At 39.9% G+C, this 24831-nt stretch overlaps 1 long non-coding RNA gene across 2 annotated transcripts; it reads left to right on the forward strand.

Moving 5' to 3' along the window:
- The first annotated feature begins 314 nt into the window (after positions 1-314).
- LOC143768535 (uncharacterized) lies at positions 315-22292 on the forward strand. 2 transcript variants are annotated; one of them, XR_013213928.1, is made up of 4 exons: positions 315-444; positions 17980-18185; positions 19677-19751; positions 22059-22292. It is a non-coding gene; the product is annotated as an uncharacterized LOC143768535 (long non-coding RNA). The 2 variants fall into 2 exon arrangements; XR_013213929.1 differs by lacking the exon at positions 315-444 and adding an exon at positions 16381-16722.
- Positions 22293-24831: the final 2539 nt, after the last annotated feature.

Consider the following 24831-nt stretch of genomic DNA (forward strand, 5'->3'; position numbering starts at 1 on the left):
GAGATCCAGCGACGAAAGAAAGTTCCAAACGATCTGCTACGACGTACGATTCTCAGCAGGGTCCCTGATCGCTGCTGCGTGTCAGACACAGCGATATCGTATGGATATCGCTGGAACGTCACGGATCGTACCGTCGTAGCGACAAAAGTGCCACTGTGTGACAGTACCCTAAGAAATAAGGCAATGAAATAACGAGCACTCGGAGAAAAGCATGCACACTTGTTGTGAGCAAGTCACTTTTCTGTTTATTCTCACAAGAATGCTGTCTCTTATACCATTTACAGCAATGTAACTCATATAGCCCCTCTATTATCCAGGTCATGATGATGTCCTTGAAGTCAACAACTGGAGGATTTCATTCAAATATTAAGAAAGTGTGGTTGTGGTACTTCTATACTCATAAAGACTCTGCAGACAGTGCAAAACCAGAAGAAAAATTCTAAGGTGAGTCATCCATACATCCTTGAAGGAACCAACTGAAGTGCCTCATAAAAAATGAAGAAACTGTACATGTGATACTTCTACACTCATAAAGGCTCTGGATGCAGTATAAAGCCAGGAAAAAATTATAAAGAGGTTTATTCATAGACTTTTTAAGGCAACAACGGGAGGGTGTCATTCAAATATTGAAGATTAGAAACACTTTATGTGATGTCGCAGCTAATCCAAGCTTTGTTCATTTTTCTCAGGGTTAGCCTGTCAGCATTTTCTGTTGACAAGCAAACGCGGCTGTCTGTTATGACTCCACTGGTATCACTAAAACCCGTTCAGAGAAGATGCTATTGGCAGGGCAGCCCAACACCTCGCGTAGAGGGACAGCTCATGCCAGGTGTTCAGCTTTGAGACCCAATAGTTGAAGGTCGCAGAGGAATGAAAGAGTATTCAGGTTTTGTCAACCAGGTATTGCTTGAATAACTTTAATAAATTTTCCCTTCTTGTCAAAAATATCCGATCATCAGGGCCTGGACGCTAGGAGGTTGTCATTAAATTATCCCAGGCCTTTCATGGTTTACACCTGCCTCTCATGTTCCCTGGCGTGTGTCTCACTCGCCTCTCTTTTTGAGTTGGGCAAGGAAATTTAACCCCTGCCGATAGCATTGTCTGATGTGAATTTTTCAACATGTTTTCCATATTTGCCTACTGGTAAAGCACCATTTGTGTTGGCCTCTCTGTCACAGGAAAGAGAGATGCAAGATTCTACTTGTAGCATGGGTCTAGCAGAGTGACCAACCAGTACTGTTTCTTGGCCAAGGTAAATATAAGGCAAGGGTCTCGGGAAAGGCTTTTGGTCTGCCATATGTGCCAAGGTCCCTACAGTTAACACTTTCCTGTCTCCACAATGATGACGATTCTTCATCTCCATCTCCTCCTCCTCCATCTCTTTCTCCTCATTCTCCTCCTCATCCCTTCCATATAGAAGACATAGGATGAAGCTTGTGTGGGTACAAACCTCTGTTGTGCTAGCAACTAGCTCCTATTCCTCCTCCTCAGCCTCCACTGCCTTATTGTTACCCAATCCACACTGTGCAGATGAGATAAGGCTGGGTTGGGTAGTATCTCCCTGTCTCATATCTTCCTCCATCTCCACCTGGTCTGCATGCAAAGCTTTATGTTCAATTGTCAGCATGTGTGGTGAACACTTAAGGTACCTTCACACTCAGCAACTTTACAACAGGAAAGACAACGATCCGTGACATTGCAGCGTCCTGGATAGCGATCTCGTTGTGTTTGACACGCAGCAGCGATCTGGATCCCGCTGTGATATCGCTGGTCGGAGCTAGAAGTCCAGAACTTTATTTGGTCGTCAGGTCGGCGTGTATCGTCATGTTTGACAGCAAAAGCAACGATGTCAGCAATGTTTTACATGGAGCTAACGACCTGTGAGAACGATAAGTGAGTCACCTTTACGTCACAGGATCGCTCCTGCATCGTTGTGGAGCTGCTGTGTTTGACGTCTCTACAGCAACCTAAACAGCGACGCTGCAGCGATCAGCTTGTTGTCTATATCGCTGCAGCATCACTGAGTGTGACGGTACCTTTATGCTTTTAGTGGTCAGACCCCTGCTGTTCTTGGCATGGCACCTGTTGCAAATTACCATTTCTTTTGTCTCAGAACTCTCTTTAAAAAAAGTTCCAGACTTGGTAACACTTTCGAGTGTCGGTGCTCTGCAGAACAGTTGCCCACCTTTTCCCTATGATCACCCCACTGCCTCTTCCTTCTGATTTCATTCTTGCTGAACCATTCTTCATTGTCATCTTCTTGTGACAGTGGCTGCCCTAGGTTTTGTGCATCACTAAGTAGCATTTCTTCCTGTCCTCTTGGAACATGCAGGGTGAGAGGCCATAGTCAAGAAATGATCATGTAAAAAGTTCCTTGGAGTGTCCTAGTGTGGGATCACTGGTCTCCTGGGACTTGTCATAGTAAGAGAATGGAGGATCAGGGTCTGTATTAAGTAATTCAGATTCTTAAGTTTTGAGACTGGACCATGTGGAAAACTGGGTGGTGCTGGCAAGCATGCTGGAAGCATTATCTTCTATCCAATTGACCACCTATTCTCACTGGTGTGGCTTCGGAAGTGGTGCCCCATGCCTCCCTGTAAAGTGGGACAGGATGCTATGTTTCATGGATGATCATGTTGCTTGTGCTCCAGCAACAGGCACAGTTGCACCTGCCCCATGTTCTCAGAGTCTGCACAAACCAGGACTTCCACTTCCCCATCCATTACTGCCCGCCTTATCCATTGTATAAGTGCTAGATGTCGGGAAACCAACTTTTCTTGATTAATTAAAACTAAAAAAATTTAATTAAAAAAAAATTGGTCACCTGTAGCAGGCCAAGCTATTTTTAAAAAAACTCAAACCATTGTTATTTCACATAAAACAGGTTAAATTGCATGGATGACAATAGTCAATTTTTAATAAAATATGTATGACCTTGCGCTAGATGCATGTATTTGGTTTAAATCTAATATTACCAGCATTTTAACCCCATATCCACTGGTGTATGCCTGAAATTAGTGCTACAAGAGGCTGCATATTTTACATGTGCAACAATAAGTATACCAAACAGTAAAATATCTCCAAAATGTATTCATTCAATTAAACAAACAACTTGCAAAAAATGTTACTAAATAAATAAATACACAAATGTAGTACGGTACATGGGTTTTAGTCACAAAGTGATTAAATCCACTGGTGTAAGCAATGGGCCGAGGTAATAGGTGCAACAGAGAGATTTATTTTTTTTTACTGGGCATCTAAGGCTAAATGTGGACATTTTGGTTTATATAGACATGTAATATCCCTTTGCTACTGTCAATTGAAATGGATTATATGTCCTCTTTTTCTTCTGTTTGCACCTTTTAATAAATCCTGACCTTTTCTTCGGAACATTGTTTACACCTGTGGATTTAATCACGTTGTGACTAGTGTTTAGCATTCCGATACTGCAAATATCGGGTATCGGCCGATATTCACTGTATCGGAATTCCGATACCGCGTTCCTATATTTTTGAGATATCGGAAATCGGACTCGGAAGTTCCTATAAGTTCCCAGACATGTGCGGTGCGTATGGTTCCCAGGGTCTGGAGGAGAGGAGACTCTCCTTCAGGCCCTGGGATCCATATTCATGTAAAGAATAAAAATAAAAAATATGGATATACTCACCCCTCCGACAGACCCTGGACCTCAGCGGTGCAACCGGCAGCCTCCGTTCCTAAGAATGCAGTGAGTGTAGGACCTGCGATGACGTCGCGGCTTGTGATTGGTCGCGTGAGCGGTCACATGAGTGGTCACGCGACCAATCACAAGCCGCGACGTCATCGAAGGTCCTTCACTCTGCATTCTTAGGAACGGAGGCAGACGCTTGCAGCGGTGACCGCCAGGGCTCGTCCAAGGGTGAGTATATCCATATTTTTTATTTTTATTCTTTATTTTTTACATGAATATGGATCCCAGGGCCTGAAGGAGAGTTTCCTCTCCTTCAGACCCTGGGAACCATCCAGGATCACTTCCAATATTTGTGTCCCATTGACTTATATTGGTATCGGGTATCAGTATTGGCGATATCCAATATATTTGGATATCGGCCGATCCAATCCGATACCGATACTTTCAAATATCGGAAGGTATCGCTCAACACTAGTTGTGACTAAAACCCTTGTACTACATTTGTGTATTTATTTAGTAAAATGCTTTGCATGTTGAATCAATAAATTTTGGTGATATTTTATTGGTATTTATTGGTATTTTTCAGACTTGGTGTTCTCTTTGTTTTTGCATTGTTTGGCGAGTCGCCATTTGCATGGGTAATTTTTGTTATATTACTGGTAATTATATATATATATATATATATATATATATATATATATATACCAAACAGGTTGTTCTTTTTGGTTCTTTCTTCGTTTTTTCATTCACCTTCAAGTTATTCGCTATACAATTTACAAACTGGTTGACATGTAGCTCTCCTCTTTTACTGAAAGCGTAACCTATGTTAGGCTTATGATTCATTGATTTATTGTAGGTACCCTGAAGTTCAGCTAACAATTGTAATATTGTTTCTTATTTTTTATAGCATTATTGATTTTCAGTTCATGACTGCCTTTGATATCCTTAAATATATATTATTTTCCTTTATATGCCTATTGCTATATACATATCCATCTAGAGTAGTGTTTTAGTGTTTTGGTTTTCTACCTGCCTACACTACCAAGTGCATTCTTTGCCACTCTGCTGTTTTTAGTATTACTTTTTAAGGTGTGGATAAGCTCGGGTGTCTCTTATCCTCTTTTCTAAAAGTCAATTTTTGCAGCAAAAAATTTGGTGACGTGTAGCAGGCCAAGTGGTTTTCAAAAATTTCAAACCCTCATAATTTTACACAAAGCATGTTAAACTGCATGGATGACAATAATCAATTTTGGAACAAAAACCTGGAACTGGAGCAACTGGAGCAGTTTGCTCTTGAGGAGTGGGCCAAAATACCTACCGTGAGGTGTAGAAGTCTAACTGACACTTAAAAGAATGGTTTGATTCCATCATTTCTGTCCAGGCCTATTTCATGAGTTTAATTTGTTTTTAAAAGTCCATGGAAGCATGGTTGAAAAGCAATGTCTGACTTTCATGTGTTCATTTTCATAGATCTTTTATTTATTACTACTTTTGTCAGATTCAAGTTATTTCTATGACCATTGTGGGTTTTTCTGTCATTAAATGAGGGGTACCAACAATTTTGACCACGTGTGTATACATTTAGCCACAAACTGCAAAGCCATAAGCCCTGCCTGTAGGCTGTATTCAGCCACTCTCTTTGCTCCACCAGTTGTCTCTAGGCTAAATGCAGACTGTATCGTATAGAAACAGGGAAAGAATAAGATTAGCCCTAAGAAGGACTTTAAGTATGATAGTTCAGCATCAGCACCAGTAGTGCCACTAGAAAACTAGAGGACTCTGATTAATGAAACTGTGCATACACATACCTGGACAGTTGCTCTCTCCCTCCAATCACAACTGTCCCTTAGAAGTGCAATGGCATCAGTGTGCCAAGCGCCAGTCCTTTTATAATCTATGATGAGGAAATTTGGCTAGCCAATCACAGTAGTGCCACTACCAAGATGTCTTCAGCATTACAATAACTGGCAGGCAATCCCTACATGTTTATTGGCTGTTTAACAAATGCCAAACATGGGATATGTGAATTTGATCTTTCAATCTAAGCACCAGCCAATGCTCGACGACTGCCGAGCAAAAATAAGCACCCAGATACACGAATGACATCAGAGTATCACTGAGCACGTTAGCTCATCTCTAATTATATATTTTTTTTATATATATATTTGCTCATACTGTTGACTAATGTATATTATGTTGAAACAACAGGAACTGTAAGGTTGTTCCCACTGGAATAAAATGTTTGCACATACTAATCATTTTCAAAAGCATGACAGAAACTTTGCTCTTTACTTTTTCAGTTTTTTGTACGTATAACACAGGTCAACAAAAAAAAAAAATTTTTCTGGTGTCCAAAATATTTTAATGAATTTGGGGTATTTTTGGGGTGCTGATTCTGAATATGCTATCAGTTTTGCCAGATTGGCTCAAGTTTTTGAGATTTTTGGTATCTTATTTATAGCACTTGTTGGTAAATGCGACGCATCATCTCATTAATTTCTTTGGATTAGTACTTAAACTGAGCAGTTCTCAATATAGTTTTGTGTTAATTAGTGTTCTAAAAGTTTGTTCATAGCTTGATTTTTGCACTAACTTTATGTTGTTGTCTGTTTTCCAGTGAAAAGCATGAACTCATCAAGAAGAAGTTGTCTTAACGATCCAGACTCATTCTGTTACATTTGTGGTGAATACACACTGCCAAAACATAGAAGAAACATAACAGACTTCGTAAAAAAAGTGTATTTTGCCTATTTTGGGGTTATGCTTGGGGACCAAGACAAGTTTTGGGCACCACACATAGTGTGCAAAGCATGTATCGAATTATTACGAAAATGGAGCAAAGGACAAAGAAAAAGCTTCAAATTTGGTGTTCCAATGGTGTGGAGAGAGCCAAAAAATCATCATGATGACTGTTATTTCTGTGCAGTGCAAGTGCAAGGATTCAATAAGCATAAGAAACGAAAATGGGAGTAACATGGAATCTGCAAGAAGGCCTGTCCCTCATTGTGAAGATGTGCCTGTACCTGTGTTTACCATAAATAACAGTCATCATGATGATTTTTTGGCTCTCTCCACACCATTGGAACACCAAATTTGAAGCTTTTTCTTTGTCCTTTGCTCCATTTTCATAATAATTCGATACATGCTTTGCACACTATGTGCGGTGCCCAAAACTTGTCTTGGTCCCCAAGCATAACCCCAAAATAGGCAAAATACACTTTTTTTACGAAGTCTGTTATGTTTCTTCTATGTTTTGGCAGTGTGTATTCACCACAAATGTAACAGAATGAGTCTGGATCGTTAAGACAACTTCTTCTTGATGAGTTCATGCTTTTCACTGGAAAACAGACAACAACATAAAGTTAGTGCAAAAATCAAGCTATGAACAAACTTTTAGAACACTAATTAACACAAAACTATATTGAGAACTGCTCAGTTCAAGTACTAATCCAAAGAAATTAATGAGATGATGCGTCGCATTTACCAACAAGTGCTATAAATAAGATACCAAAAATCTCAAAAACTTGAGCCAATCTGGCAAAACTGATGACATATTCAGAATCAGCACCCCAAAAATACCCTAAATTCGATGAAATATGTTTGGCACCAAAAATGCTGTTGACCAGTGTAATCAATCTGTACTCATTTTGTATAGTTATGAGATTTTATTGAGTCCCTATTAAAGCTACATATATTAATAACACTGTTCTACAGCCAAATTGGTTCAGAGGCAAAAACAGATGAACTTAAAGGGGTTGTTCACTACTTGAACATCACCTTCTTGATTTAATTGTTTGACGCTGATAAAATATAAAAAAAGCTTATGCTCACCTCCTGTGCCATTGCTGATCCAGTGGTGTTGGCACTCGGATTCTTGGGGCTCTCTTGCGATTTATGACATGTGAGCCTGATACCCAGTTAGTCCTGTCTCAATGTCTCCATCTTTGGACAAATTGAACATTAAGAGGAAGTGGGAAAGCAGCCGTAGTCCTGATTTTCTCTTAATGTTCGATTTGCTTGAATAGGAAAAAGTTTTTTTTAAGGAAGTTTGAAGGGTTAGAAGTTGATCAGTGATTTTTTTATTTTTCCAACATAATTTACAAAACCATTTAAAAAAAAAAACCAAAATCATATTTAGTGTTGAGCGATACCGTCCGATACTTGAAAGTATCGGTATCGGATAGTATCGGCCGATACCCGAAAAGTATCGGATATCGCCGATACCCGATACCAATACAAGTCAATGGGACACCAAGTATCGGAAGGTATCCTGTATGGTTCCCAGGGTCTGAAGGAGAGGAAACTCTCCTTCAGGCCCTGGGATCGATATTAATGTGTAAAATAAAGAATAAAAATAAAAAATATTGATATACTCACCTCTCCGACGCAACCTGGACCTTACCGATGTAACCTGCAGCTTCCGTTCCTAAGAATGAGCGCTTGAAAGACCTTAGATGACGTCGCGGCTTGTGATTGGTCATGTGAGCGGTCACGTGACTGCCACACGACCAATCACAAGCCGCGACATCATCTAAGGTCTTTCAAGCGCTCATTCTTAGGAACGGAAGCTGCCGGTTACATCGGTAAGGTCCAGGCTGCGTCGGAGAGGTGAGTATATCAATATTTTTTATTCTTTATTTTACACATTAATATCGATCCCGATACCGATTCCCGATATCACAAAAGTATCGGATCTCGGTGTCGGAATTCCAATACCGCAAATATCGGCCGATACCCGATACTTGCGGTATCGGAATGCTCAACACTAATCATATTTGAAGTGACTCTAAGAGGTCTATATGACAGAAAATACCAAAAAATGACAGCACTATAAAATCTACACCCTTAATCCCTTAGTGACAGAGCCAATTTGGTACTTAATGACCGAACCAATTTTTACAATTCTGACCACTGTCACTTTATGAGGTTATAACTCTGGAACGCTTTAACGGATCCTGCTGATTCTGGGATTGTTTTTTCGTGACATATTGTAATTTATGGTAGTTGTAACATTTATTCGATATTACTTGCGATTATTTATGAAAAAAACTGAAATATGGCAAAAAAATTTAAAATTTTGCAATTTTCAAACTTTGTATTTTTATGCCCTTAAATCAGAGAGATATGTCACAAAAAATAGTTAATAAACAACATTTCCCACATGTCTACTTTACATCAGCACAATTTTGGAAACAACATTTTTTTTTGTTAGGGAGTTATAAGGGTTAAAAGTTGACCAGCAATTCCTCTATTTTACAACACCATTTTATTTTAGGGACCACATCACATTTGAAGTCATTTTGAGGGGTCTATATGATAGAAAATAACCAAGGGTGACACCATTCTAAAAACTGCACCCCTCAAGGTGCTGAAAACCACATTCAAGAAGTTTATTAACGCTTAACGTGCTTCACAAGAACTGAAACAATGTTGAAGGAAAAAATGAACATTTAACTTTTTTTGCAAACATTTTATTTCAGAACGATTTTTTTATTTTCACAAGTGTAAAAACAGAAATTTAACCATAAATTTTGTTGGGCAATTTCTCCTGAATACGACGATACCCCATATGTGGGGGTAAACCATTGTTTGGGCGCACCGCAGAGCTTGGAAGAGAAGGAGCGCCGCTTGACTTTTTCAATGCACAATTGGCTGGAATTGAGATCGGATGCCATGTCACGTTTAGAGAGCCCCTGATGTGCCTAAACAGTGGAAACGCTCCACAAGTGACACGATTTTGGAAACTAGACCCCTTAAGGAACTTATTTAGATGTGTGGTGAGCACTTTGAGCCCCCAAGTGCTTCACAGAAGTTTATAAAGTAGAGCCGTGAAAATAAAAAATCGCATTTGTTTACACAAAATTGATATTTTCGCCCACAAATTCTTATTTTCACAAGGGTAACAGGAGAATTTAGACCACAAAAGTTGTTGAGCAATTTCTCCTGAGTACGTTGATACCACATATGTGGGGGTGACCCACTGTTTGGGTGCACCGCAGAGCTTGGAAGAGAAGGAGTGCCGTTTTACTTTTTCAATGTAGAATTGGCTGGAATTGAGATCGAACACCATGTCGCGTTTGAAGAGCCCCTGATGTGCCTAAACAGCAGAAATCCCCCACAATTGACCCCATTTTGGAAACTAGACCCCTTAAGGTACTTATCTAGATGTGTGGTGAGCACTTTAAACCCCCAAGTGCTTCAAAGAAATTTATAAAGTAGAGCCGTGAAAATAAAAAATCCTTTGTTTTTTCCTCAAAAATGATTTTTTTACCCTGCAATTTTTTATTTTCTCATGGGTAACAGGAGGCATTGGACCCCAAAATCTGTTGATCAGTTTGTCCTGAGTACGCTGATACCCCATATGTGGGGCGGCACTGTTTGGGCACCCATCGGGGCTCGGAAGGGAAGGAGCGCCGCTTGGAATGCAGACTTTGATGGGATGGTCTGCGGGCATCATGTTGCATTTGCAGAGCTCCTGATGTACCTAAACAGTAGAAACCCCCAACAAGTGACCCCATTTTGGAAACTAGACCCCCCCAAAGAGCTTACCTAGATGTGTGGTGAGCACTATGAACCCCCAACTGCTTCACAGAAGTTTATAATGTAGAGCCATGAAAATAAAAAAAATCATATTTTTTCCACAAAAATGATCTTTTCACCCCCAAATTTTTACTTTCACAAGAGTAACAGGAGAAATTAGACCCCAAAATGTATTGTGCAATTTATGCTGAGTAGGCTGATACCCCATATGTGGGGGTAAACCACTGTTTGGGCCCTTGGCAGAGCTTGTAAGGGAAGGAGCGCCGTTTTGGAATGCAGACTTTGATAGAATGGTCTGCGGGCGTTATGTTGCGTTTGCAGAGCACCTGATGTACCTAAACAGTAGAAACTCCCGACAAGTGACCCCATTTTGGAAACTAGAACCCCCAATGAACTTATCTAGATGTGTGGTGAGAACTTTGAATTCCCAAGTGCTTCACAGAAGTTTATAATGCAGAGTCGTGAAAATAAAAAATATTTTTTTTTCCACAACAAAGATTTTTAGCTCCCAAGTTTTTATTTTCACAAGGGTAACAGGAGAAATTGGACCCCAAACGTTGTTTTCCAATTTATCCCGAGTACACTGATGCCCTATATGTGGGGGTAAACCACTGTTTGGGCGAACGGCAAAGCTCAGAAGGGAGGGAGCACCATTTGACTTTTTGAGCGCAAAATTGGCTGTGGCGTTTAGAAACCCCCTGATGTATCTAAACAGCAGAAACCCCCCAATCCTAACTCCAACCCTAACCCCAACACACCCCTAACCTGTCATGTCGGAAGCTATTCACACTAGGGTGTCTGACAGAGAGCGGTAATTCTACATTCGGCCACTATATGCTCAGTGGCTCCAGCTAGACTTTATCCAGATATTCCGGGGTAAATCTAGCTGGTAATCGGGTTGGAGGCTGGGTCACGCCCGTGGCCTTTAAATAGTCATTCTGGACTTTGAGCGCTGCCAATTATAGCTTGTGTCTTGTGCCTGGTGATCTCGGTCTGGAGAGGTGGTCTAGGAGAAGAAATATCCTATCTGGTGGTGTATTATCCTTTGTCATATTTCTCCTTCCTATATTTGTATCTGTTTTGCCCTGTGCACATTATAGTGTTTTCCTGTGTATCTGCGGCGTGATGCGTTTTTAGTTTTTCCCTGTCTGTGCTTTCTGTAGGGGTTGGTGTGTGGTCTTATCACTGGGAGGTGGGTGGAGGTTTCAGCATAGGACTGAAACAGGAGTCAGGGTCAGGCCTGGTGGCCCAGACAAGCATACCATCAGTGTAAACTCTGGGAGAGGGACAGACAGGGTTTTCCCTAGTCTGAGGGATATTGCAGGGGCCCGGGTAATCAGATGTAGTCTACCCAGCACCAGCATGACATAACCCTAATCCCAACCCGATCCATAATCCTAATCACAACCCTAACGATAATCACAACCCTAACACCAAAACAATCGTAATCCCAACCCTAACCATAACCCTAATCAGAACCCTAAATCCAACACACCTCTAATCCTAATCTCAACCCTAACCTCAAACCTAACCCTAATCCCAACCCTAACCTTAACCCTAATCCCAAACCTAACCCTAATCCCAAACATAACCCTAATACCAACCCTAATCCAAACCCTAACCCTAATCCCAACTCTAACCCTAACTTTAGCCACAACCCTAGCCCTAACTTTAGCCCCAACCCTAACCCTAGCCCTAACGCTAAATTTAGCCCGAACCCTTACCCTAACCCTAGCCCTAACTTTAGCCCCAACCCTAACCCTAGCACTAACCCTAGACCTAGCCCTAACCCTAAATTTAGCCCCAACCCTAACCCTAAATTTAGCCCCAACCCTAACACTAACCCCAAATTTAGCCCCAACCCTAACCCTAAACCTAACCCTAAATTTAGAACCAACCCTAACCCTAAATTTAGCCCAAACCCTAACCCTAACCCTAAATTTAGCCCCAACTCTCTAGCTGCCGGCCAGCAGATCATGGTGGGCACACTGCACATGCGCCCGCCATTTTATTACCGGATGAAGAAGCTGGCAGGCAGGAGGGGATGCAGGAGGACCCAGGGACAACGGTAAGTATAACAGGGTCCCCGAATCCCCCTATTTCTCTGTCCTCTGATGTGCGATCACATCAGAGGACAGAGAATTACACTTCGCTTTTTTATTTTTTTTTTGCGGTCGTCGGTAAACAGTTAATTACCAGCAATCGCAAAACAGGGGTCGGTAATACCGACCCCGATCATGTTCTTTGGGGTTTCGGCTACCCCCGGCAGCTGAGACCCCAAAGATCTTCCGGGTGCCGGCCGGCGGGCGCACTGCGCATGCGCCTGCCATTTTTTGGACGGAACAAGATGGCGGCGCCCATCGGGAGCCACGAGGAGCACCGGGGGAGACAGGTGAGTATTGGGGGAGATCGGGGACCCCATTCCTCTGTCCTTTGATGTGCGATCACATCGGAGGACAGAGAAATTAAATGGGAAATCGCGTTTTGGTTTTTTTTGCGACTGCCGGTAAACGGTTAATTACCGGTGATCGCAACCAGGGGGTCGGTAAAAACCCCCGAATCATGTTCTCTGGGGTCTCGGCTACCCCTGGTAACCGACCCAGAGAAAATCCGACTCTGGGGGGCGCTATTCACTTTTTCCACAGCGCCATTAATTAACGGCGCTGATGTTTAAGTACCCTTAACTGCCGCCGATAAAAGGCGTATCGGCGGTCGTTGAGGGGTTAAAGGTGCTCAAAACCACATTCAAGTTTAGCAACCCCTCAGGTACTTCACAGAAGCTGAAGCAATGGGGAAAGAAAAAATGAACCTATACGTTTTTTAACAAAAATTTAACTTTAGTCCCATTTTTTTTTACTTTCACAAGCCGTAACAGGAAAAAATGGACCATACAATTTGTTGTAAAATTTCTCCTAAGTACGTCGATACCCCATATATGGGGGAAATCTACTGTGTGCAATCTACTGGGTGCAAGGCAGGGCCATTTGACTTCTTGAATGCAAAATTGGCTGCAATCGAGAACGGATGCCATGTCACGTTTAGAAACCCCATTTGTAACAAAAAATGGAAGCCGCCCACAAGGGACCTGATTTTGGAAACTAGAACTCTCAAACAACTTATCTAGATGTATGGTGAACACCTGCAAACCCAAGGTGCTTTACAGAAATGTATAACGTAGAGCCATGAAAATAAAAAAAATCTAATTTTTTCCACAAAAATGTTCTTTTAGCCCTAATTTCTTTTTATTTTCACAAGGTTTACAAGGGTAAAAGGAGAAATTGGAGCCCAAAATTGTTGCACAATTTCTCTGGAGTACGCCAGTACCCCAAATATGGGGAAAAACATGCACGGCAGAGCTCGGAAGGGAAGAAGTGCCATATGACTTTTGGAGTGCAAAGTTGACCAGAATCGAGAGTGGACACCATGTTGCATTTGGAGAGGCCCTTATGTGCCTCAACTGTGGAAACTCACCACAATTGAAACTATTTTGTAAACTAGACCCCTCAAGGAATGTATACAGATGTATGGTGAACACCTTGAAACCCCACATCCTTCACAGAAGTTTATAAAGTAAAGCTGTGAAAATAAAAAAATTACATTTTTCCTACAAAAATGTTATTCTATTCCCAATTTTTTTATTTTAACAAGGGTAAAAGGAGAAAATAGAACACAAAATTTGTTGTGCAATTTCGCCTGAGTATAAAGATACTAAATATGTAGGCGAAAACTACTGTTTGGGTGCATGGCAGGTCTCAGAAAGGAATGAGTAACGTTTTGAACGTAGACTTTGATTGAATGGTCTACGGGTGTCATGTCGAGTTTGGAGAGCCCCTGATGTGCATAAACAGTGGAAACCATCAACAGGGACTAGAGGAATTTATCTAGACATGTGGTGAGCACCTTGAACCCACAGGTACTTCACAGAACTTTACAACGTTGATCTATGAAAATGAAAACAAATTATTTTTCCCATAAAATGTTGTTTTAGCCCAAAATGTTTTCAATTTCACAAGTATAGTATGAGAAAATGGACCTTAAAATTTGTTGCGCAGTTTCTCCAGAATACACTGATACACCATATGTTGTCGAAAACTACTTGAGACACAGAAGAAAAAAAGCATCCTATTTGAGTTCAGATTTATCTGGAATGATTTGCGGATGGCACGTCACATTGGCAGAGCCCCTGATGTGCCAGAATAGAAGAAATTTCCAATTATTGAAATAGGGGTCCAGTAATCTCATTGACACCACATGTGCCTCACAGAACTGTACACAATTGGGCATTGAAGAAAAAAAGAATAATTACAATTTTACCACAAAAAAAGTTGTTTTGGCCCCAAGATTTTTCTAAGTTGGGAGGAAAAAATGGACCTCAGTTTTTTTTTTTTAAAAATGTGTCCTGAGTGTGCCAATACATTACATGTAATCAGGAAAAACTTTTCAGGCACAGTGCAACTCTCAGAAGGGAAGGATCACCATATTATAGTTCAAATTTTACTGTTGTGGTTTGTGGGTGCCATGACCTACTGGGAGATCCCCTGAGGTGCCAGAACATAAGAAATCACCCATAAATTACCCCATTTTACAAACTACATCTCTGAATAAATTTGTCTAGGGGTGCAGTGATCATATTGAAACAGAATTTAATACCATTGAGCAGTCAAAAAAATATAATTTCAGTTTTATCACCAAAATTTTGTTTTAGCACCAGATTTTACATTTTCACATGGGAAAATGGGTAAAAATGGTACCAAATGTGTCCCATAATGTCTGCTGATTGTAGAAATACCCCATATTTGGCATATTTGGCAGGTCTACTTAGCCATATGACATGACTTGAGAGGGATGGAGCACTATTTGCCTCCTGGAGAGCATATTTTACTAGAATAGTTTGCAGAATCCATATACAGAGCCCCTAAGTGTTAGAACAGCAGAATCACCCCTCAAACGACCACATTTTGGAAATTTTACACTTTTGGGAATTTATCTACAGGTGTTGTAACGATTTTGACTCCATAGCTATTTTACAGAATCAAGCAGCAGTGGATGTTGTTGAGTGAAAATTGCAAACTGCCATTGTAGTGCCCAGTACATTGTAGTCTCCTGTATGTTGTAGTGTCCAGCTCATGATTCTAGAGACACACACCCATAAATGAGGCTTATACAGTGAAATAGTTATTTGATTCCTTGCTGATTTTGTAAGTTTGCCCACTGACAAAGGCGTGAACAGTTTATAATTTTAAGGGTAGTTTAATTTTAACATTGAGAGATAGAATATCAAAAATAAAATCCAGAAACTCACATTGTATCAATTATATAAATCTATTTGTATTTTGCAGTGAAAAATAAGTATTTGACAGCTGTCTTCCATAGTCACCTGTATAAAAGACTCCTGTCCACAGACTCAATTAATCAGTCAGAATCTAACCTCTACAACATGGGCAAGACCAAAGAGTTTCTAAGGATGTCAGGGACAAGATCATAAACCTGCGCAAAGCTGGAATGGGCTACAAAACCCTAAGTAAGATGCTGGGTGAGAAGGATACAACTGTTGGTGCATTAGTAAGAAATTGGAAGAAATATAAAATGACTGTCAATCGACAGCGATCTGAGGCACCATGCAACATCTCGCCTTGTGCAACTGGGACCACAGTCACCAAGGAAACCATTGGTAAGATATTACACCATAAAGGTTTAAAATCCTACAGTACCCGCAAGGTCCCCCTGCTCAAGATGTGCAGGCCCATTTGAAGTTTGCCATTGAACACCTGGATCATTCTGTGAGTGATTGGAAGAAGGTCAGATGAGACAAAAATTGAGCTCTTTGGCATTAACTCAGCTCGCCATGTTTGGAGGAAGAGAAATGCTGTCTATGACCCAAAGAACACCATCCCCACTGTTAAGCATGGAGGTGGAAACATTATGTTTTGGGGATGTTTCTCTGCTAAGGGTACAGGACTACTTCACCGCATCAATGGGAGAATGGATGGAGCCATGTACCGCAAAATCCTGAGTGACAACCTCTTTCCCTCTACCAGGACATTAAAATTGGGTCGTGGCTGGGTCTTCCAGCAAGACAATGAAAAATGAGTGGCTCAAAAAGAAGCACATTAAGGTCGTAGAGTGGCTTAGCCAGTTTCCACACCTTAATCCCATAGAAAACTTATGGAGGCAGTTGAAGCTCCGAGTTGCCAAGCGACAGCCTCAAAATATTAATGATTTTGAGGTGATCTGCAAAGAGGAGAAGATCAAAATTCCTCCTGACATGTGTGCAAACCTCATCATCAACTACAAAAAATGTTTGACTGCTGTTCTTGCCAACAAGGGTTTTGCCACTAAGTATTAAGTCTTGTTTGCCAGAGGGATCAAATACCTATTTCTCAATGCAAAATGCAAATAAATATATATTGAACATCCAAAGAAAAAAGAAAAGGTGGCACTCACCAAGCGATGTATTAAAAATCCTTTATTCTTCCATATATCGAGGTAAGGACATGCCTTTCGGGCTGCAGGTAAAACGAGAGGGTGCGGGGAGTGAACCGGACTATGGTTTTTTTTTTGCATTTTTTTAAACGTTTTCATTTGTCCCTGTGTGGAACTTTCACTTTTATGTGTCTGATCACTGTTAGAAACCATTGCAATGCACAAGCATTGAAATGGTTTATAACTGTCAGTGCAGCACTAACACAAGCCCCTTAGACCATGCTCTACACATGGTCTAAGGAGTTTGGCACAGCCTAGAAAGTTGGGTCCTCGTGGCAACGATAGGGCTCTGGCGATAATGCTGTGGGTGCTCTGATCAGAGGGGAGAGGGAGCTCTCTCTCTTTCCCTGTCTTCTAAATGATGTGATCAATATTGATCGCAACATTTAAAGGGATAAACTGCCAGGAGAGAAGCGTGCACCACTTCTGTCAGTGAGAGCCAGTTGTCCACTATGAAGTTAGCTGAACACTCGGAGGTAAGGTGAACTGGTGCACATAGCTCTTTTGCAAAAAATTGTCATGAAGTACCCAGTACATTCAAGGTAAGAAAGTCCTTCACAACTAAGATGTATTGAGCATGTCCAAGGTTGAGAAGGGGTTAAGGTTTAATTTCTTACATTCGTGTCTAGACTTCTTTCCGCCAAACTACAGAGCAGTGAACGACGAGTACAGTGAGAGATTTCACCAAAATAGTGCGACTATAGAGAAAATATATCAAGGAAAAAGGAATCCATTAATGTTTTCAGATTACTGTTGGACAATTGTAAGAGATGATATGTAAGAGATGATATGATGCAGGAGTACAAGAGACAAGATTTGTAACTGAATTAGGACTCAATTTTGTAGTGCAATTTCTGTAACTGTTTATAACTAGCATGTTTTAGTTATTTGAAACGTTGCTACATTTCTTCTAAATAAATAGCAGAAAATGGTAGAATAAATATTATGCACTTCATATTTTTAAAAATAATGTTTAAGAGTACTGAAACTTTTATACATTAAGTATATGTAGCAGTGAAAGGAAAACTCTTTAATATAATAGAAACAAGATCAAACAAAATGTTCATTGTCAGATTTGAATTCAGGAAGTTAAATCATTAATAAATACCTCATTTCGCAACTTAACCTGACAACTTTTGAAAATATTTAGAACAGTGTAATTAGTAAATTCCATGTGATATGTAATAAGGTTTACTATAGTCAGATGTATTTAAATACCTTGTAAAAGTTACTGTGACGATCCATATGAGGTATGCATCCTGATTCCAGCTCCACTATATAAACAGGTCAGTCTTAAATCCCACATCATTGAGGAAAAAAATAACAGCTTATCCTCTACAAGCTGAGAAAAAACAATCGTACCATTTACCAGTGATGTCTGGAATCAAAGGAGGACCATGTGGTCAAAAGGTCCAGTGCCAAGATACTTGCAAGAATCCATGCATAGACCCCTGCCAAAAAAAGCCAATCTGTGTTAATCCATGCCAAGACCGTAAGTTGTTACTATAAAAGCCTTACAAATTTTCAGTATTTTATTTAACAGTTTTTTATTTGGATATAATCTGCATAAAATATTGACTAAAATCATAGAATTCCTGATCTTTTACTGATTTTAAGTATATTCTGTATGTTTCTCGTACATGTATGATAGTCTAGAGCTGCATTCACAGATTCTGATGTAGAAATAACCAAATAAACTAACAAATATAGCTAATATGTTAGAGCTATGCCTAACAACTTGCTTGTTGACCATCTCTGATTATTCTTCTATTTGATATTTCTAATATATATTTCATGTACATTATAATTTCAATACCACAAGAACTTTTATTCCAAAACATGGGATTAGGTTCAAAACTGCCATAACCAGCATTTTCTCAATCACATTCCAAAACAAAATAAATGCCTCCTCAATCATCCGGCTGCAGTCTAAACATTAGCAGGTTATTCACCTATACATTACATCACAGGGTGTTACATTTTCTATTGTCTTCGGGTTCAGATTTCCCAGCAGCAGGTCTCTGCCTTACATGTCTTTCTAGAGCATTACAGCTCCTTTTTTGCCTCAATGATGACTTCAGCACATTCACCTGATACATTTTACTGAGAACTTAACACAAAAAACCAAATTGGTGTGAATAGCAATGGCAGACCCAACATTCCCACAGTTTCCGTAAAGGAATTCAGTCAGCATAGAATGAATTTTCAACCTTCAGGTGCTCAGTACTTCATGATGGGGCCAAGCATTTGTATGCCCCTTCCCACCTGTTTGGTCTCCAGAGGATGTGGAGATTGACGGAAGACAAGCAGGTGGGAAGGTGTATTTAAATGATTGGCCCCGCCATGGAGCACCGAGTGGCGGGACTTAGATTGAACAGTCATTCTGACAGAGTCACTTTAAAGATAACCTTTCGGTTTAAAAAATTTCTAGCATCATGAAATAGAACAGGAACAGTTGAACAGATTGGTATATGTATGTGTAGGAAAAAAAAGTTGCATTTTATGCAATTAAATCCCTTCTATTTCTGCGCACTTGGGTGCAGTAGACGGCTTTAATCAATGATTGGCAGTTAACTCTGTATGGACATTGATACGGGGAGAGATGTCAATCACGGATTAGGAATTTCCACTAGACCTGTTGAAGGCAATTTATACTGAATCTTTTCCCTCAAAAGCTTTATCAATCTGTTGAACTCCTCCTGCTTTATAATGTGCTGGTGGCAGATTGCATTGGGTTTCCAAGTTGACACGTTCCCTTTAAAATCCAAACCTCAAAGTAAATCACTGAGGGAGCACAGTTTTTCTGGAAAGTTTTCATCTTGCATTCCCTCTAGTAGGATATACACTTTTTGGTATATATTGATATGTTATATTTTGTCTATTAAAGCATCACAGGTAATACACAACATAAACACTTAATACCAAAACTTCAAACACCATACACCAGAAAATATGAATCTAATCTCAGTCTCTTTGTTTTTAGCATGTAAACCTGGACAGCAGAATCAAGGCTCTCACCATCATCATCATGGTCATCACTATCGTCCTCACAAACAAGGTAATCATGCATTATAGCACCAAAAATAAAATATGTAGATTGAAAAACATTAACAATAGTATCTTCCCCACATACTATGTACAGTTTTTACATATATTGGGTCATTGACATTGAGGCAGGCTCTGCGTGCGGTCTGCTGAAGAACCCCGTGCCAGTCATTACGGTACTCCTGTGGAAGCCAGTTTGTAGGTTTGTAGGAAACTATGATTTTCACTATGCATAGCAGTGCTGAAGCACAAGAGATCAGATAGTAGCAGGTTCAAGTTCTCTAAGACAAATACAGTAAAAAGTGAAAAACATTGTTTTAAAAATACTAAAAAAATTGATAAATCAACCCCACCTTTTATCCATTTTACCCATATTTATAAAAACAGCAGGAAAAAAAAAATCAAAACAACATTTCAATAAAATACAATATGAGGCGATAAAAACACATCTACCCAAAAATGATATCAGTAAAAATGTCAGCTCAGGGTGAAAAAAAAAATTCTAAAAATGCTTTCACTACTTAAATACAAAAAAAAACTATACATGTTTAGTATCTGGGCAACTGTAAGAGAATTATATTGCCAGGTCACTTTTACCGTATAGTGAACACTGCAAATAAAAAACCCCAAAACCAATTCTGGAACTGAACTTTGTAATTTCAACACAGTTGGATTTTTTTTTTCAGTTTTTCCAATGCATCCCATGTTAAAATGAATGGTGTAATTAAAAAAAGGACAATTTGTCCCACAAAAAACAATCCTTCATACAGCTATGTGAACAGAAAAAAAAAAAAGTTATGGCTCTTGGAAGAAATGGAAGAAAAACCAAAGAATGAAAAAATGGAAATTGGCCAGCGGGAAGGGATTAATCTTACAGCCAAAGTAATTTAGGCTTTGCATGTTCAAGATGCTGTCATGAGCCACATTTAGCATGTTCACCCTCACCCATCGCAGTTTAAGTCAGTGCCCCGATTACTAGGGTTGAGCGACCTTTACATTTATAGGATCGGGTCGGGTTTCACGAAACCCGACTTTTTCAAAAGTCGGGTCGAGTGAAATCGGCCGATCCTATAAAAAAGTCGGGGTCGGGGTCGGCCGAAACTCGAAACCCAATGCAGTGCATTGGGTTTCCAATGGTTCCCAGGGTCTGAAGGAGCAGAAACTCTCCTTCAGGCCCTGGGATCCATATTTAAGTGTAAAATAAAGAATTAAAATAAAAAATATCGCCATACTTACCATCTGATGCGCCCTGGTACTAAGCGGGAACCTTCCTTCCTTAGAATCAGCCTTCCAGGACCTTGCGGTGACGTCGCGGTGACGTCGCGGCTTGTGATTGGTCGCGTGGCCAGGACAGCTTAGTACCAGGGCGCATCAGATGGTAAGTATAGCGATATTTTTTATTTTGATTCTTTATTTTACACTTAAATCTGAATTCCGTTACCAATTCCCGATATCTTAAACATATCGGGAATCGGTATCGGAATTCCGATTCCAGATTCAGAAGATCGCCGACTTCATGGCCGACCCCACACAGGGGTCGGGTCGGGTTTCATGAAACCCGACTTTGCCAAAAGTCGGTGACTTCTGAAAATTGCCGACCCGTTTCGCTCAACCCTACCGATTACCGGTAATACGACAACAAAAGCTTACCCACAGAAAACGGCTTGTGTGACCCTCCCATTTAGGGTCTGTACTTACATTCAGGAGTTTCCACTTATTCATATTTCTCTTATAAAGCAGTCTCACCAAAATATTGCATCCAGCATCAACACCCCTCTAATAGTATCTATCTCCAGCTTACCATTTTTACCCCCCTCCCAGTATATGCGCACCTAGATCCACTCTTCTGTGCAGGGCAACTCACAAAAGTCACCATCTTGTGACCTTCCCTTCATAGCTGTTTGGAAGACTTTGTGCTAATGCACTAAGCTTGCAGATGGCCAAGTGCCACACTTCATGGGCCTACGAGCCACAGGTTAGGGACCCCTGCGCTATATTCAGGTGCTTGTAGTTAAAGCATAATATTTATCAGAGGGATTCCATTTAAATCTGATTCAACGTCTTGCTTGATTTCTTTGAACTACTGTCCTCAAAAGTCCCAAAAATCTTCATACATGTGAGCACTTTCCAAATACTCATGTGACATTTTTCAACTCTTTTGAATGACAATCAGTTTTAAATGTTATTGTAAATAGCAACATTAAAAAGAGAATATAGATATATACATTCTATAAGCAAACAGGCAAAGCTTCTAAAAGTCATAATATATGATAACAGATTATTTGTGTCATGTTCTAATCCGTGATCTCTTTTCTGGCAGATCCCTGCAACCCCTGCTGCCCAGATCCTTGCCAGGACCAAGGAAGCAACTGCTGTAATAAGTGAAGAAGATGTCAAAATGTAATTTGGAATGACTTCCATCTTGCCTACAAAGTCATATATAACGATCCTATTTGATTTACCATTCTTAAACTCTGTCTCTTTACCTCAAATTAGAAATTCCTTCTGCTACTAAATAAAATAAAACTTCACATCAGAATTAGCATTGTTGACTATAGCAGATCTAAATGCTGGAGTAACTGGCACAGATTGCTGGTTCATATTACAACAATTTAAAAAAATATTCTAGTGAGACATTGGAAGTGTAAGCTCACACATGCTAATCTTGCTTTCTATACAGTCTCATATACAAGTCATAATATTAAACTTTGTCATCTGTGGGTCCATTCCATATGCCATTTACTCATTATGGCATGATGAAGGCGCGTATTCAATGCTAAAATGCTTAGCCTTAATGAAGTGACCATATCTCTACATATGAGCTGTTATCCAGAAGTGCACAGTGGTTCCTTGATTTTCTTCTGTACTCAAATACACTCCTTAAGGATCTGATTTTATACTGGGCATGAAGAACCTGTAAGAAAAAAGTGTTGTCACGGATGTTGTTTTGCAGAACTCTTCTACTACAGAAGCATACTCCTTGCATTAAAATATCAAACCATTCAAGAATATGGCATACATACATCTGAATACAGATGTGTAAAACTGTTTGCCCCCTTCCTGATTTAATATTCTTTTGCATGTTTGTCACTCTTAAATGTTTCAGATCACCAAACAAATTTAAATATTAGACAAAGTTGACACAAGTAAAAACAAAATGTTGCTTTTAACCCCTTTACCCCCAAGGGTGGTTTGCAGGTTAATGACCAGGCCAATTTTTACAATTCTGACCACTGTCCATTTATGAGGTTATAACCCTGGAACGCTTCAACGGATCCCGGTGATTCTGACAAGGTTTTCACATGACATATTGTACTTCATGATAGTCGTAAAATTTCTTTGATATGACATGCTCTTATTTGTGAAAAAAACTGAAATTTGGCAAAAATTTTGAAAACTTAGCAATTTTCTAACTTTTAATTTTCATGCCCTAAAATTACACAGACATGTCACACAAAATATTTAATAACATGAACAGAAAATTCGTCAGTTTGAAATACTATATAAGCATATATGGCGACTCATGAAATGAATAGCAATATAGGAGAACCCAGAGTCAAAACTAGCCAAAGAATTCACAAAAGATTATATTTATTAAATAAATTCATTACAATAGTAAGATTAACAGTAGCAAAATAGTTAATTAAAAGAGCATATAGTAACTGCATCCATAAGTACATCCAGTCGCCCAGGTGACTATGACAGGACCACAATGAATGTGATACACAATTTAACAGCCATAAGGGTCAAAGCAAGTGCTACCCACACATGAGCATGATTACCACAGGTGTATGGTGATCAGACAGAATCTGAAATAGTATACTGCCCGTAATCAAATAGTAAAGATCACTACATCACACTGTGGATACATCAATGGTTACAAAAAATCAAATAAATCGATTACCCATGTGTGTGGTAAGGTCCTGTCAGGGTCCTGGGTCGTATACCCCAACGCACGTTTTGCAGTTGATTATTGCCGCTTCCTCAGGGGGCGTGGTTTAATAAGGATCTCTATCCGGTTTAAGTAGTGTTCCCATTAGGTCATGTGACATAAAAAATAAATGAAGTGCGCAAGCGTGAAACGCTGACCATACTCCCCGCTGCGCTCCAAGCCTCAATCCTAGCTGACAGATACCAGTCACGTGAGCGGGTCGGCGCCACGCCCACATCACGCGACCTGGGACCACCGCCAGGAAGAAGATAGAGCGCAACAGCGTCTATGTGTCAGCATGTATAAATTTAAAGTGGCCGTGCCTATAAAGTGCATAGTTAGTGCAATATGTTACTTATATAGATATATATAAGTGAGTATTGTCAAAAAAGTGCAGAAGAGTGCATACATAAAGAGAATGACTCTATATCTCTATACTATGTCTCAATATGTCCCCATCTATCAACCAGCTAATTGTAAGTGCTGGACATACCTGTGGAAGTGATGAAAAAATGATGATGATGAAAATAAATAATAAAAATGATAGTGCCCAAAAATAAGATATAACAGGATTACATTCAGTGTCATTGCCAATATTACATAAACATACAATGTTCAGTGCTAAAAAAAGAGTGTAGTTAGTGCAATGATTACCCAATGAGCACTACAGTATCCCCTATGCAGATTACTAGAAAAACTAATACTCACACAAATAGACAGACTAAAACAATCAATACCAATAAAATATACAGAAACCATAAACAATGAGTCCACCGACGTTGGTGATAAATCCATGAGAGGTATAGGTGTCATTATTCGCCAATATACAGTTCAAATCCTATCATAGGCAGGTGAGCATTCAGATGTATCCAGCAGTCCACCATCTAAATATTGTCATGTTGTGAGAAGTGTGTACCACTTCCCAAAAGCTGTCCACTCCAAAATATTGACAATTTCCTCCTCACGGTTTACAGTATTTCTTCAATCTTTGGATTACTCCACTCACGTACCACCAGCCTCGGGAGTCATATGGATATGGTTATAGGTATAAACACGCTAAAAAGATTATTAGAAGAGAAACCAAATTAAAATTGATGGTATATGGCAGAGAAAAAGAACATAACATGAGAAATATAAATCCCCCTCAGACAGCTATTTCATA

This window comes from Ranitomeya variabilis, chromosome 4 (genome assembly GCF_051348905.1).
Source record: "Ranitomeya variabilis isolate aRanVar5 chromosome 4, aRanVar5.hap1, whole genome shotgun sequence".
NCBI classification, from domain to species: domain Eukaryota; kingdom Metazoa; phylum Chordata; class Amphibia; order Anura; family Dendrobatidae; genus Ranitomeya; species Ranitomeya variabilis.